The sequence below is a fragment of the Passer domesticus genome, chromosome 4 (assembly GCF_036417665.1).
Source record: "Passer domesticus isolate bPasDom1 chromosome 4, bPasDom1.hap1, whole genome shotgun sequence".
Classification (NCBI taxonomy): Eukaryota; Metazoa; Chordata; class Aves; order Passeriformes; family Passeridae; genus Passer; species Passer domesticus.
The window spans coordinates 4,151,227-4,165,680 of record NC_087477.1 but is presented as its reverse complement, the minus strand read 5'-3'; the positions used below and the strand labels follow the sequence as shown (position 1 = coordinate 4,165,680).

The 14,454-nt window shown below is 50.9% G+C and overlaps 3 long non-coding RNA genes across 3 annotated transcripts; all 3 read left to right on the top strand.

The window, feature by feature from the left end:
• The first annotated feature begins 85 nt into the window (after positions 1–85).
• Positions 86–1,008, top strand: LOC135298452 (uncharacterized). The gene is made up of 3 exons (XR_010360429.1): positions 86–201; positions 312–492; positions 755–1,008. It is a non-coding gene; the product is annotated as an uncharacterized LOC135298452 (long non-coding RNA).
• A 3,500-nt stretch (positions 1,009–4,508) lies between these two features.
• On the top strand, positions 4,509–5,472 carry LOC135298450 (uncharacterized). Its single transcript, XR_010360426.1, has 3 exons — positions 4,509–4,613; positions 4,724–4,913; positions 5,176–5,472. It is a non-coding gene; the product is annotated as an uncharacterized LOC135298450 (long non-coding RNA).
• Positions 5,473–9,592: 4,120 nt separating this feature from the next.
• LOC135298447 (uncharacterized) lies at positions 9,593–10,528 on the top strand. The gene is made up of 3 exons (XR_010360422.1): positions 9,593–9,697; positions 9,808–9,997; positions 10,260–10,528. It is a non-coding gene; the product is annotated as an uncharacterized LOC135298447 (long non-coding RNA).
• Positions 10,529–14,454: the final 3,926 nt, after the last annotated feature.

Genomic DNA, 14,454 nt, shown 5'->3' with positions numbered 1-14,454 from the left:
GCTCCCACAGCGTTCCAGGTGGAACGTCCAGCACCTGGAAACCACCACAGCAGACACTCTGCCTGCTGCCAGCGCTCAGTTGGCGCTCGCTCTGCGCTCTGCCCGTCAGCACTCAGCTGTTGCTGCTGCTGCCTGGCCTTTTCCTGCTGCCTGCTCTGGAGCACCAATCCCAGCAGGATGAGCACTGCTGCGCCAGTGGAGGTACTGTGCCATTCCAGAGAGGGGACAGCCTGCTTGAGCAGGCTGCAGCCATGTAGGAATGGATGGTGTGGGACAGGAACCCCACTGTGACATTGTGCTGTCTCTTGCAGACTAACAGAGACACTGTGGAGGAGATGCAAGTGGACATGGTGCAGGATGAGGAAGAAAGGATGCAGGTGGATGTGGAAGACCAGGTTGAGGAGATGGAAGTTGATGAGGAGGATGACATCGAGGCGATGGAAGTGGATGAGGAGGAGCCCATGGTCCTTGGATGAAGATGGAGCCCCACAAGTAAGACAGGCAGATGCTCCCCATGCCCTGCCCACAGACACAGTGGCTGCCCTGACGCCAGGCTGGGGCTGGGCTGGATGGCCCCGCTCAGGGACACGCTGCCCGCAGGGGGCCTGGATTGTGCTGCCACAAGCACCAGCCCTGGCCTGCCCTGCACTTGCCTGGGGCCACACCAGCCCTGCCAGCCCTGTCCCAGCTCCTGGGGCCCAGCTGGGCCCAGTGCTGGCAGCTGACTCCAGCTTTGCTTCTTTCTTCCTTCCAGGACTGATGCAGATGATGGCCGTACATATTACGCCTGTGTATATATGTTTGAAAAGTTAGGATATTTTTGTAAATATGTTCTTAGGTTAGTAGTTCTCTGTAAATATGTTTTGAAGATTCTTAGTCCATAGGATCCCATGTAAAGAAATCCTGTAGATTGTTATTGTTGTTGTTGTTGTTATACGGATTGTTGTAATGAAAGGTGTTCTGTAAATCCTAGAGTTTTGCAATCTTTGGCAAATAAATACGGCTTCTTTTTAAAACCTCACTTCTCTTTGTCATTCCTTTGGGCACAGGCAGCGTTTGCACAGTTGGGATTTCCACTTGTTCCGGGATCCCGGGGCTGGAGCTCCCTGGGGCTGCTGCCACGGCCACCCCACGGCTGGGGGTCCCTGTGCACAGGGGGTCCCACTGACACCACTGCTGCCGCTGGCCACTGCTGCTGCTCCTGGGCTGGGGCACAGCCGCGTCCCCAAGAGCTGAGCTCTCACCAGCACAGAGGGGGCTCTCACTGCACTGGCCCCTGCAGCCATGCCACCAAAGCAAGGCAGGAAACTTTCAGCCACCATTCCTGCTGCAGCCACAGCCACTCCTGGCTCCAGAGCCGCCATCAGCCCACAGGGATGCAAAATCCACCTGCCCGCTCTCAAGGCCTTGACAGCCTTGGCAACTGTGGCACCTGCATCTGGGCTGCTGCAGGGGCTGATGTTTAAGGCTTGCAGCCTCCAAAGGCTCCGGGCTCTGCTTCCCGGCCTGCTCTGCACTGCCCTGGCTCCGCATTGCTCAAGAGGCAAAAGCCAAGCCAGGGCATCCTCACCCTGCCCAAATTGCTGAATTGACTGCAGTCCTTAGGACCTTCTCCACTTTCAAAGAACCTCTTCATTTGATCACTGATTCGGCAGATGTCTGTGGCCTAGTGCAGCGGGCCGAAAATTCCATTTTCAAAGATATTTCTAACCCCAACTAGAGCATTTGCTTTCAGCATTCATTTCTCTTTTGTCCCACAGACAACACCCACGCTATATCATGCACACAAGGCCTCATACCACCCTTCCTGGGTTCATAGTAGGCAATGTTAGAGCAGATGCCCCAGCAAGGGTTGTCCAAACCTCCCCGCAGAATGTTTCTGACCAGGCTAGGATCCGCCACCACTTCTACCATCAAAACATTCCTGCACCGCTCAGCATCTTTAAAATTACCCAAGATCAGGCAAGATCCATGGCAAACACCTGCCCAAATTGTCAGCAACGTGCCTTTGCTTCTGTCAGAGCTGCACTCAATCCAAGAGGACTAAAGACTCTCCAGATCGGGCAATCACACATCACACACCAAGCCCCTTTTGGGAGACTAAAATACATCCCCGTCTCAATCCACACCGACAACGCTGCGGTTTTCGCCTTTGCCCATGCTGCTGAAAAATCAAAAGATGCTATAAAACATTCCTTTTTACCTTTTCCACCTTCCCTGTTCCACAGGAAATTAAAACTGATCATGGTCCTGCTAATACCTCCCACTGATTCCAACCCTTTTCTGACCAGTGGGCTACAAAACATGTCACAGCCATACCACACTCTGCCACAGGACAGTCCATAGTCCAGAGGGCCCACTCTTCCATCCAAAGGATCCTTGATCAACAGAGACAGGGAGTCCACATATTATCTCCCATTGGAGGCCAAGGCCCTTGATGTGCTCAACTTTTTCAACACCTCATTTATGGAGCCAACTCCCCCAGTCATCAGGCATTTTGCATTTCATGTGACTGCAGGCCAGTGAAAAGAAAAGCCACCTGTCTTGATCAAAGACCCTGAATCCAAACAAATTATGGGCCCTTTCCCATTCATTACTTGGGAGGGAGGATATGCTTGTGTCTCTACAGCAGCAGGCCCATGACGGATCCCAGCAAAAAACATAAAACTCTTCTGCCAATGGCCAGGCAAACACCAGAGCCACCATCAGAAAAACAGAACAAAAGCCTAAGACAGACAGCAGCAGCCTGGAAAAGAAGAAGAAGGACAGAAGAAGATCTCCTAAGCAGTGTGGACCACACAGAACAACACCGAGAGAGCTCAGACACCACTAACTGCGATATACCGCTTAACAATTGGAAAAACTGTATTCTAGCCTTGATATTTGATTCTTCTCATAAGCTGACTTCAAACCCTTGCCTTACAGAAGAGAAAGTTTAGTGGGACCAGAATTTAAGGTTCACATTGCAATCTCCCTATCTCTTTACTTTCAGGCCACCCAAGCCTCCACCCACTACTAAATTAGCTAAAGTCAAAGGATGCTGTCCTTTCTTGCCACTGCAGCGGGAACCGGGATGCTCCTAACTATGCCGCATGCCTTCGGATGGGTGGTTCCACAGCCAAGGCACAATTTCTTGCCCATGGCCACGCTTGTCAACCTCTTCTCACATAAGGACTCAGTATACCAGAGCGGCCAGCTGCTCACAGATCAAATCAATAAGATGCAGACAAAAGGCAACAACGACTGGCTCACTGGACTTTTGAAAGACTGGGGCATGAAAGGCTGGCTTTCACCTTTAGCCAAGACTGTTTTGTGGGCTTTGTTTCTTGTATTCATTGTCTTGGTTATTCTATCCAGTTTTGCTCAACGCATGCAAAAGTCCATGGCAGAAGCCTTCATTCTTGAAAACAAAAAGGGGGCAGTTGTGGAGGCCCAGGGGCCTCTCATTGCAACTGTAATACCTTAGGGCAAAGGGGACCAAGGCGAAACAGAGAAACCCCTCTGAATGCAAGGCTCTCACCCATGGCCACTTGCAGCCTCTTGCAATCCGCAGGTTTTGTTGCTATCACCCACTTCAACTGCCATTTTTTCCTTATATCGACTCTCCAGAGAATGTTCTTCCTCCCTTCTCCCCTCCTTCACCCCTTCGCCCTCCAATATAAAACCCTCATTCCCCAGCCTCATTTTCTCTCTGGCCCTGGACCCTCTTCATGGCAATGCACAGCGTTTGGAGTTCCACACCAAGACCCATCTCTGGCCTCATTCATCAGCACTTGAAGCAAGTGTGCTCCGGCCTCTGGGAGTGCAGCTCGCTCACACGGGCTCACTGTGGACACGCCGCAATCACACAGTCATTGAGTGCACCAGAGAACCTGGCCTCTAATAAAAGGCATGAATGCCACAAATCACCCAACCCAATGCCTTGCATGTCTCTACTTTTTCCTTCTTCTCTCATCTCTCATGTCACTTTCCCCATTTCCTCTCTCTGCCAGCTTGGCTTCTCTCTCTCCTGGCTGCAGCTTCAGCCACATGTGTGACACTGCAGGAACAGCCTGACCCACAAGGAAGTGGGAGAGGACTCTTTGTCAGCAACTGAAGTGACAGAACAAGGGGGAATGGGATGAAACTGCAAGAGCTGGAATCCATTCCATGATGGCAAGAAGTTCTTTCCTGTCAGGGTGCTTGTTTCTGACACTGGGACCAGTACAGAGAGGCTGTGCACACCCCATGCCCACCAACATCCAAGGCCAGCTTGGACAGGGGCCGCAGCAACCTGCTGTGCTGGGAGGCTGCTCAGCTTGGAACCAGATGATCTTTAGGGTCCCTTCCAAGCCAAACCATTCAAGGATTTCATCATTCCACCATGCCCACCTCCCAGTGTGGAGTGGCCCTGAAACTTCTGTGACATCACAGCTCCCACAGTGTTCCAGGTGGAACGTCCAGCACCTGGAAACCACCACAGCAGACACTCTGCCTGCTGCCAGCGCTCAGTTGGCGCTCGCTCTGCACTCTGCCCGTCAGCACTCAGCTGTTGCTGCTGCTGCCTGGCCTTTTCCTGCTGCCTGCTCTGGAGCACCAATCCCAGCAGGATGAGCACTGCTGCGCCAGTGGAGGTACTGTGCCATTCCAGGGAGGGGGCAGCCTGCTTGACCAGGATGCAGCCACGTGGCAATGGATGGTGTGGGACAGGAACCCCACTGTGACATTGTGCTGTCTCTTGCAGACTAACAGAGACACTGTGGTGGCGATGGAAGTGGACATGGTGCAGGATCAGGAAGAAATGATGGAGGTGGACGTGGAAGAGCAGGTTGAGGAGATGGAAGTAGATGTGGAGGATGACATCGAGGAGATGGAAGTGGATGAGAAGGATGAGGAGGAGCCCATGGTCCTTGGATGAAGATGGAGCCCCACAAGTAAGACAGGCAGATGCTCCCCATGCCCTGCCCACAGACACAGTGGCTGCCCTGGCGCCAGGCTGGGGCTGGGCTGCATGGCCCCGCTCAGGGACACGCTGCCCGCAGGGGGCCTGGATTGTGCTGCCACAAGCACCAGCCCTGGCCTGCCCTGCACTTGCCTGGGGCCACACCAGCCCTGCCAGCCCTGTCCCAGCTCCTGGGGCCCAGCTGGGCCCAGTGCTGGCAGCTGACTCCAGCTTTGCTTCTTTCTTCCTTCCAGGACTGATGCAGATGATGGCTGTAGATATTACGGCGGTGTAGATATGTTTGAAAAGTTAGAATTTTTATTGTAAATATGTTCTTAGGTTAGTAGTTCTTTGTAAATATGTTTTGAAGATTGTTAGTCCATAGGATCCCATGGAAATATGTGCAGTAGATTGTTGTTGTTATAAGGATTTTTGTAATGGAAGGTGTTCTGTAAATCCTCGTGTTTGCCGATGATCAGCAAATAAATAATGATTCTTTATAAAACTTCACTTCTCCTTCTCATTCCTTTGGGCACTGTCAGAACCCCGGACCTCCCCCTGACCATCCTAAATGATCCCAGCCCCAGCCAGGGGGCTTTAAATCCCTGGCAGGGGGTTCGGAGACCCTGGCATGTAGCCAAAGACCCCTGTGCCTTTGAATTTAACCCATAAAGCAAGTTACCACCTTTATGTCAAGAATTAAAAGCCACAAAAATTTAGATAGTCTAGTAATAGTAATCACAAAGAGAACGCAAAACATTTAGAGCACTGTACACAGAGGTTTTGAACCTTGTACGAAAGAGTTTGGTATTATCTACATAGATAGAAAAATGTGGGCGTACCCTGTCCTTCCTCTTTCTTCTCCCTAGCATCCATATGAAAGACGATATTACCATTCACAAATTGGTTTCAAGTAGAAAGTCACTATCTAACTTAAGTAATAGGCATTAAAACATTCTTGCAAATATAGTATAGGCAGGTTTTAATATAAAAGATAACACCAACCCAAGAGGCAAAAAGAGTACCTTAAGCTGAGCTGCTGAACAAACCTCAGCAGGCCAGCAAAAAATGTTTTAGACAAAACATAAAAATCAACCTTCAGAGAGTGAACCACATACTTCTCAACTCTTCCTTCGACAGCTAAGTTAGAGAAAAAGAGACTTTTAACATACCTCGAAATCCCCTCAACCAAAGAAAACCCAGGAGGCACAGGCAGCGTTTGCACAGTTGGGATTTCCACTTGCTCCGGGATCCCGGGGCTGGAGCTCCCTGGGGCTGCTGCCACGGCCACCCCGCGGCTGGGGCTCCCTGTGCACAGGGGGTCCCACTGACACCACTGCTGCCGCTGGCCACTGCTGCTGCTCCTGGGCTGGGGCACAGCCGCGTCCCCAAGAGCTGAGCTCTCACCAGCACAGAGGGGGCTCTCGCTGCACTGGCCCCTGCAGCCATGCCACCAAAGCAAGGCAGGAAACTTTCAGCCACCCTTCCTGCTGCAGCCACAGCCACTCCTGGCTCCAGAGCCGCCATCAGCCCACAGGGATGCAAAATCCACCTGCCCGCTCTCAAGGCCTTGACAGCCTTGGCAACTGTGGCACCTGCATCTGGGCTGCTGCAGGGGCTGATGTTTAAGGCTTGCAGCCTCCAAAGGCTCCGGGCTCTGCTTCCCGGCCTGCTCTGCACTGCCCTGGCTCCGCATTGCTCAAGAGGCAAAAGCCAAGCCAGGGCATCCTCACCCTGCCCAAATTGCTGAATTGACTGCAGTCCTTAGGACCTTCTCCACTTTCAAAGAACCTCTTCATTTGATCACTGATTCGGCAGATGTCTATGACCTAGTGCAGCGGGCCGAAAATTCCATTTTCAAAGATATTTCTAACCCCAACTAGAGCATTTGCTTTCAGCATTCATTTCTCTTTTGTCCCACAGACAACACCCACGCTATATCATGCACACAAGGCCTCATACCACCCTTCCTGGGTTCATAGTAGGCAATGTTAGAGCAGATGCCCCAGCAAGGGTTGTCCAAACCTCCCCACAGAATGTTTCTGACCAGGCTAGGATCCGCCACCACTTCTACCATCAAAACATTCCTGCACCGCTCAGCATCTTTAAAATTACCCAAGATCAGGCAAGATCCATGGCAAACACCTGCCCAAATTGTCAGCAACGTGCCTTTGCTTCTGTCAGAGCTGCACTCAATCCAAGAGGACTAAAGACTCTCCAGATCGGGCAATCTCACATCACACACCAAGCCCCTTTTGGGAGACTAAAATACATCCCCGTCTCAATCCACACCGACAACGCTGCGGTTTTCGCCTTTGCCCATGCTGGTGAGAAATCAAAAGATGCTATAAAACATTCCTTTTTACCTTTTCCACCTTCCCTGTTCCACAGGAAATTAAAACTGATCATGGTCCTGCTAATACCTCCCACTGATTCCAACCCTTTTCTGACCAGTGGGCTACAAAACATGTCACAGCCATACCACACTCTACCACAGGACAGTCCATAGTCCAGAGGGCCCACTCTTCCATCCAAAGGATCCTTGATCAACAGAGACAGGGAGTCCACATATTATCTCCCATTGGAGGCCAAGGCCCTTGATGTGCTCAACTTTTTCAACACCTCATTTATGGAGCCAACTCCCCCAGTCATCAGGCATTTTGCATTTCATGTGACTGCAGGCCAGTGAAAAGAAAAGCCACCTGTCTTGATCAAAGACCCTGAATCCAAACAAATTATGGGCCCTTTCCCATTCATTACTTGGGAGGGAGGATATGCTTGTGTCTCTACAGCAGCAGGCCCATGACGGATCCCAGCAAAAAACATAAAACTCTTCTGCCAATGGCCAGGCAAACACCAGAGCCACCATCAGAAAAACAGAACAAAAGCCTAAGACAGACAGCAGCAGCCTGGAAAAGAAGAAGAAGGACAGAAGAAGATCTCCTAAGCAGTGTGGACCACACAGAACAACACCGAGAGAGCTCAGACACCACTAACTGCGATATACCGCTTAACAATTGGAAAAACTGTATTCTAGCCTTGATATTTGATTCTTCTCATAAGCTGACTTCAAACCCTTGCCTTACAGAAGAGAAAGTTTAGTGGGACCAGAATTTAAGGTTCACATTGCAATCTCCCTATCTCTTTACTTTCAGGCCACCCAAGCCTCCACCCACTACTAAATTAGCTAAAGTCAAAGGATGCTGTCCTTTCTTGCCACTGCAGCGGGAACCGGGATGCTCCTAACTATGCCGCATGCCTTCGGATGGCTGGTTCCACAGCCAAGGCACAATTTCTTGCCCATGGCCACGCATGTCAACCTCTTCTCACATAAGGACTCAGTATACCAGAGCGGCCAGCTGCTCACAGATCAAATCAATAAGATGCAGACAAAAGGCAACAACGACTGGCTCACTGGACTTTTGAAAGACTGGGGCATGAAAGGCTGGCTTTCACCTTTAGTTAAGACTGTTTTGTGGGCTTTGTTTCTTGTATTCATTGTCTTGGTTATTCTATCCAGTTTTGCTCAACGCATGCAAAAGTCCATGGCAGAAGCCTTCATTCTTGAAAACAAAAAGGGGGCAGTTGTGGAGGCCCAGGGGCCTCTCATTGCAACTGTAATACCTTAGGGCAAAGGGGACCAAGGCGAAACAGAGAAACCCCTCTGAATGCAAGGCTCTCACCCATGGCCACTTGCAGCCTCTTGCAATCCGCAGGTTTTGTTGCTATCACCCACTTCAACTGCCATTTTTTCCTTATATCGACTCTCCAGAGAATGTTCTTCCTCCCTTCTCCCCTCCTTCACCCCTTCGCCCTCCAATATAAAACCCTCATTCCCCAGCCTCATTTTCTCTCTGGCCCTGGACCCTCTTCATGGCAATGCACAGCGTTTGGAGTTCCACACAAAGACCCATCTCTGGCCTCATTCATCAGCACTTGAAGCAAGTGTGCTCCGGCCTCTGGGAGTGCAGCTCGCTCACACGGGCTCACTGTGGACACGCCGCAATCACACAGTCATTGAGTGCACCAGAGAACCCGGCCTCTAATAAAAGGCATGAATGCCACAGCCCACCCAACCCAATGCCTTGCATGTCTCTACTTTTTCCTTCTTCTCTCATCTCTCATGTCACTTTCCCCATTGCCTCTCTCTGCCAGCTTGGCTTCTCTCTCTCCTGGCTGCAGCTTCAGCCACATGTGTGACACTGCAGGAACAGCCTGACCCACAAGGAAGTGGGAGAGGACTCTTTGTCAGCAACTGAAGTGACAGAACAAGGGGGAATGGGATGAAACTGCAAGAGCTGGAATCCATTCCATGATGGCAAGAAGTTCTTTCCTGTCAGGGTGCTTGTTTCTGACACTGGGACCAGTACAGAGAGGCTGTGCACACCCCATGCCCACCAACATCCAAGGCCAGCTTGGACAGGGGCCGCAGCAACCTGCTGTGCTGGGAGGCTGCTCAGCTTGGAACCAGATGATCTTTAGGGTCCCTTCCAAGCCAAACCATTCAAGGATTTCATCATTCCACCATGCCCACCTCCCAGTGTGGAGCGGCCCTGAAACTTCTGTGACATCACAGCTCCCACAGTGTTCCAGGTGGAACGTCCAGCACCTGGAAACCACCACAGCAGACACTCTGCCTGCTGCCAGCGCTCAGTTGGCGCTCGCTCTGCACTCTGCCCGTCAGCACTCAGCTGTTGCTGCTGCTGCCTGGCCTTTTCCTGCTGCCTGCTCTGGAGCACCAATCCCAGCAGGATGAGCACTGCTGCGCCAGTGGAGGTACAGTGCCATTCCAGGGAGGGGGCAGCCTGCTTGACCAGGATGCAGCCACGTGGCAATGGATGGTGTGGGACAGGAACCCCACTGTGACATTGTGCTGTCTCTTGCAGACTAACAGAGACACTGTGGTGGCGATGGAAGTGGACATGGTGCAGGATCAGGAAGAAATGATGGAGGTGGACGTGGAAGAGCAGGTTGAGGAGATGGAAGTAGATGTGGAGGATGACATCGAGGAGATGGAAGTGGACGAGAAGGATGAGGAGGAGCCCATGGTCCTTGGATGAAGATGGAGCCCCACAAGTAAGACAGGCAGATGCTCCCCATGCCCTGCCCACAGACACAGTGGCTGCCCTGGCGCCAGGCTGGGGCTGGGCTGCATGGCCCCGCTCAGGGACACGCTGCCCGCAGGGGGCCTGGATTGTGCTGCCACAAGCACCAGCCCTGGCCTGCCCTGCACTTGCCTGGGGCCACACCAGCCCTGCCAGCCCTGTCCCAGCTCCTGGGGCCCAGCTGGGCCCAGTGCTGGCAGCTGACTCCAGCTTTGCTTCTTTCTTCCTTCCAGGACTGATGCAGATGATGGCTGTAGATATTACGGCGGTGTAGATATGTTTGAAAAGTTAGAATTTTTATTGTAAATATGTTCTTAGGTTAGTAGTTCTTTGTAAATATGTTTTGAAGATTGTTAGTCCATAGGATCCCATGGAAATATGTGCAGTAGATTGTTGTTGTTATAAGGATTTTTGTAATGGAAGGTGTTCTGTAAATCCTCGTGTTTGCCGATGATCAGCAAATAAATAATGATTCTTTATAAAACTTCACTTCTCCTTCTCATTCCTTTGGGCACTGTCAGAACCCCGGACCTCCCCCTGACCATCCTAAATGATCCCAGCCCCAGCCAGGGGGCTTTAAATCCCTGGCAGGGGGTTCGGAGACCCTGGCATGTAGCCAAAGACCCCTGTGCCTTTGAATTTAACCCATAAAGCAAGTTACCACCTTTATGTCAAGAATTAAAAGCCACAAAAATTTAGGTAGTCTAGTAATAGTAATCACAAAGAGAACGCAAAACATTTAGAGCACTGTACACAGAGGTTTTGAACCTTGTACGAAAGAGTTTGGTATTATCTACATAGATAGAAAAATGTGGGCGTACCCTGTCCTTCCTCTTTCTTCTCCCTAGCATCCATATGAAAGACGATATTACCATTCACAAATTGGTTTCAAGTAGAAAGTCACTATCTAACTTAAGTAATAGGCATTAAAACATTCTTGCAAATATAGTATAGGCAGGTTTTAATATAAAAGATAACACCAACCCAAGAGGCAAAAAGAGTACCTTAAGCTGAGCTGCTGAACAAACCTCAGCAGGCCAGCAAAAAATGTTTTAGACAAAACATAAAAATCAACCTTCAGAGAGTGAACCACATACTTCTCAACTCTTCCTTCGACAGCTAAGTTAGAGAAAAAGAGACTTTTAACATACCTCGAAATCCCCTCAACCAAAGAAAACCCAGGAGGCACAGGCAGCGTTTGCACAGTTGGGATTTCCACTTGCTCCGGGATCCCGGGGCTGGAGCTCCCTGGGGCTGCTGCCACGGCCACCCCGCGGCTGGGGCTCCCTGTGCACAGGGGGTCCCACTGACACCACTGCTGCCGCTGGCCACTGCTGCTGCTCCTGGGCTGGGGCACAGCCGCGTCCCCAAGAGCTGAGCTCTCACCAGCACAGAGGGGGCTCTCGCTGCACTGGCCCCTGCAGCCATGCCACCAAAGCAAGGCAGGAAACTTTCAGCCACCCTTCCTGCTGCAGCCACAGACACTCCTGGCTCCAGAGCCGCCATCAGACCACAGGGATGCAAAATCCACCTGCCCGCTCTCAAGGCCTTGACAGCCTTGGCAACTGTGGCACCTGCATCTGGGCTGCTGCAGGGGCTGATGTTTAAGGCTTGCAGCCTCCAAAGGCTCCGGGCTCTGCTTCCCGGCCTGCTCTGCACTGCCCTGGCTCCGCATTGCTCAAGAGACAAAAGCCAAGCCAGGGCATCCTCACCCTGCCCAAATTGCTGAATTGACTGCAGTCCTTAGGACCTTCTCCACTTTCAAAGAACCTCTTCCTTTGATCACTGATTCGGCAGATGTCTATGACCTAGTGCAGCGGGCCGAAAATTCCATTTTCAAAGATATTTCTAACCCCAACTAGAGCATTTGCTTTCCCCTTTCATTTCTCTTCTGTCCCACAGACAACACCCACGCTATATCATGCACACAAGGCCTCATACCACCCTTCCTGGGTTCATAGTAGGCAATGTTAGAGCAGATGCCCCAGCAAGGGTTGTCCAAACCTCCCCACAGAATGTTTCTGACCAGGCTAGGATCCGCCACCACTTCTACCATCAAAACATTCCTGCACCGCTCAGCATCTTTAAAATTACCCAAGATCAGGCAAGATTCATGGCAGCCACCTGCCCAAATTGTCAGCAACGTGCCTTTGCTTCTGTCAGAGCTGCACTCAATCCAAGAGGACTAAAGACTCTCCACATCGGGCAATCACACATCACACACCAAGCCCCTTTTGGGAGACTAAAATACATCCCCGTCTCAATCCACACCGACAACGCTGCGGTTTTCGCCTTTGCCCATGCTGGTGAGAAATCAAAAGATGCTATAAAACATTCCTTTTTACCTTTTCCACCTTCCCTGTTCCACAGGAAATTAAAACTGATCATGGTCCTGCTAATACCTCCCACTGATTCCAACCCTTTTCTGACCAGTGGGCTACAAAACATGTCACAGCCATACCACACTCTACCACAGGACAGTCCATAGTCCAGAGGGCCCACTCTTCCATCCAAAGGATCCTTGATCAACAGAGACAGGGAGTCCACATATTATCTCCCATTGGAGGCCAAGGCCCTTGATGTGCTCAACTTTTTCAACACCTCATTTATGGAGCCAACTCCCCCAGTCATCAGGCATTTTGCATTTCATGTGACTGCAGGCCAGTGAAAAGAAAAGCCACCTGTCTTGATCAAAGACCCTGAATCCAAACAAATTATGGGCCCTTTCCCATTCATTACTTGGGAGGGAGGATATGCTTGTGTCTCTACAGCAGCAGGCCCATGACGGATCCCAGCAAAAAACATAAAACTCTTCTGCCAATGGCCAGGCAAACACCAGAGCCACCATCAGAAAAACAGAACAAAAGCCTAAGACAGACAGCAGCAGCCTGGAAAAGAAGAAGAAGGACAGAAGAAGATCTCCTAAGCAGTGTGGACCACACAGAACAACACCGAGAGAGCTCAGACACCACTAACTGCGATATACCGCTTAACAATTGGAAAAACTGTATTCTAGCCTTGATATTTGATTCTTCTCATAAGCTGACTTCAAACCCTTGCCTTACAGAAGAGAAAGTTTAGTGGGACCAGAATTTAAGGTTCACATTGCAATCTCCCTATCTCTTTACTTTCAGGCCACCCAAGCCTCCACCCACTAGTAAATTAGCTAAAGTCAAAGGATGTTGTCCTTTCTTGCCACTGCAGCAGGAAGCTGGATGCTCCTCACTATGCCGCATGCCTTCGGATGGGTGGTTCCACAGCCAAGCCACAATTTCTTGCCCATGGCCACGCATGTCAACCTCTTGTCACATAAGGACTCAGTATACCAGAGCGGCCAGCTGCTCACAGATCAAATCAATAAGATGCAGACAAAAGGCAACAACGACTGGCTCACTGGACTTTTGAAAGACTGGGGCATGAAAGGCTGGCTTTCACCTTTAGTTAAGACTGTTTTGTGGGCTTTGTTTCTTGTATTCATTGTCTTGGTTATTCTATCCAGTTTTGCTCAACGCATGCAAAAGTCCATGGCAGAAGCCTTCATTCTTGAAAACAAAAAGGGGGCAGTTGTGGAGGCCCAGGGGCCTCTCATTGCAACTGTAATACCTTAGGGCAAAGGGGACCAAGGCGAAACAGAGAAACCCCTCTGAATGCAAGGCTCTCACCCATGGCCACTTGCAGCCTCTTGCAATCCGCAGGTTTTGTTGCTATCACCCACTTCAACTGCCATTTTTTCCTTATATCGACTCTCCAGAGAATGTTCTTCCTCCCTTCTCCCCTCCTTCACCCCTTCGCCCTCCAATATAAAACCCTCATTCCCCAGCCTCATTTTCTCTCTGGCCCTGGACCCTCTTCATGGCAATGCACAGCGTTTGGAGTTCCACACAAAGACCCATCTCTGGCCTCATTCATCAGCACTTGAAGCAAGTGTGCTCCGGCCTCTGGGAGTGCAGCTCGCTCACACGGGCTCACTGTGGACACGCCGCAATCACACAGTCATTGAGTGCACCAGAGAACCTGGCCTCTAATAAAAGGCATGAATGCCACAAATCACCCAACCCAATGCCTTGCATGTCTCTACTTTTTCCTTCTTCTCTCATCTCTCATGTCACTTTCCCCATTTCCTCTCTCTGCCAGCTTGGCTTCTCTCTCTCCTGGCTGCAGCTTCAGCCACATGTGTGACACTGCAGGAACAGCCTGACCCACAAGGAAGTGGGAGAGGACTCTTTGTCAGCAACTGAAGTGACAGAACAAGGGGGAATGGGATGAAACTGCAAGAGCTGGAATCCATTCCATGATGGCAAGAAGTTCTTTCCTGTCAGGGTGCTTGTTTCTGACACTGGGACCAGTACAGAGAGGCTGTGCACACCCCATGCCCACCAACATCCAAGGCCAGCTTGGACAGGGGCCGCAGCAACCTGCTGTGCTGGG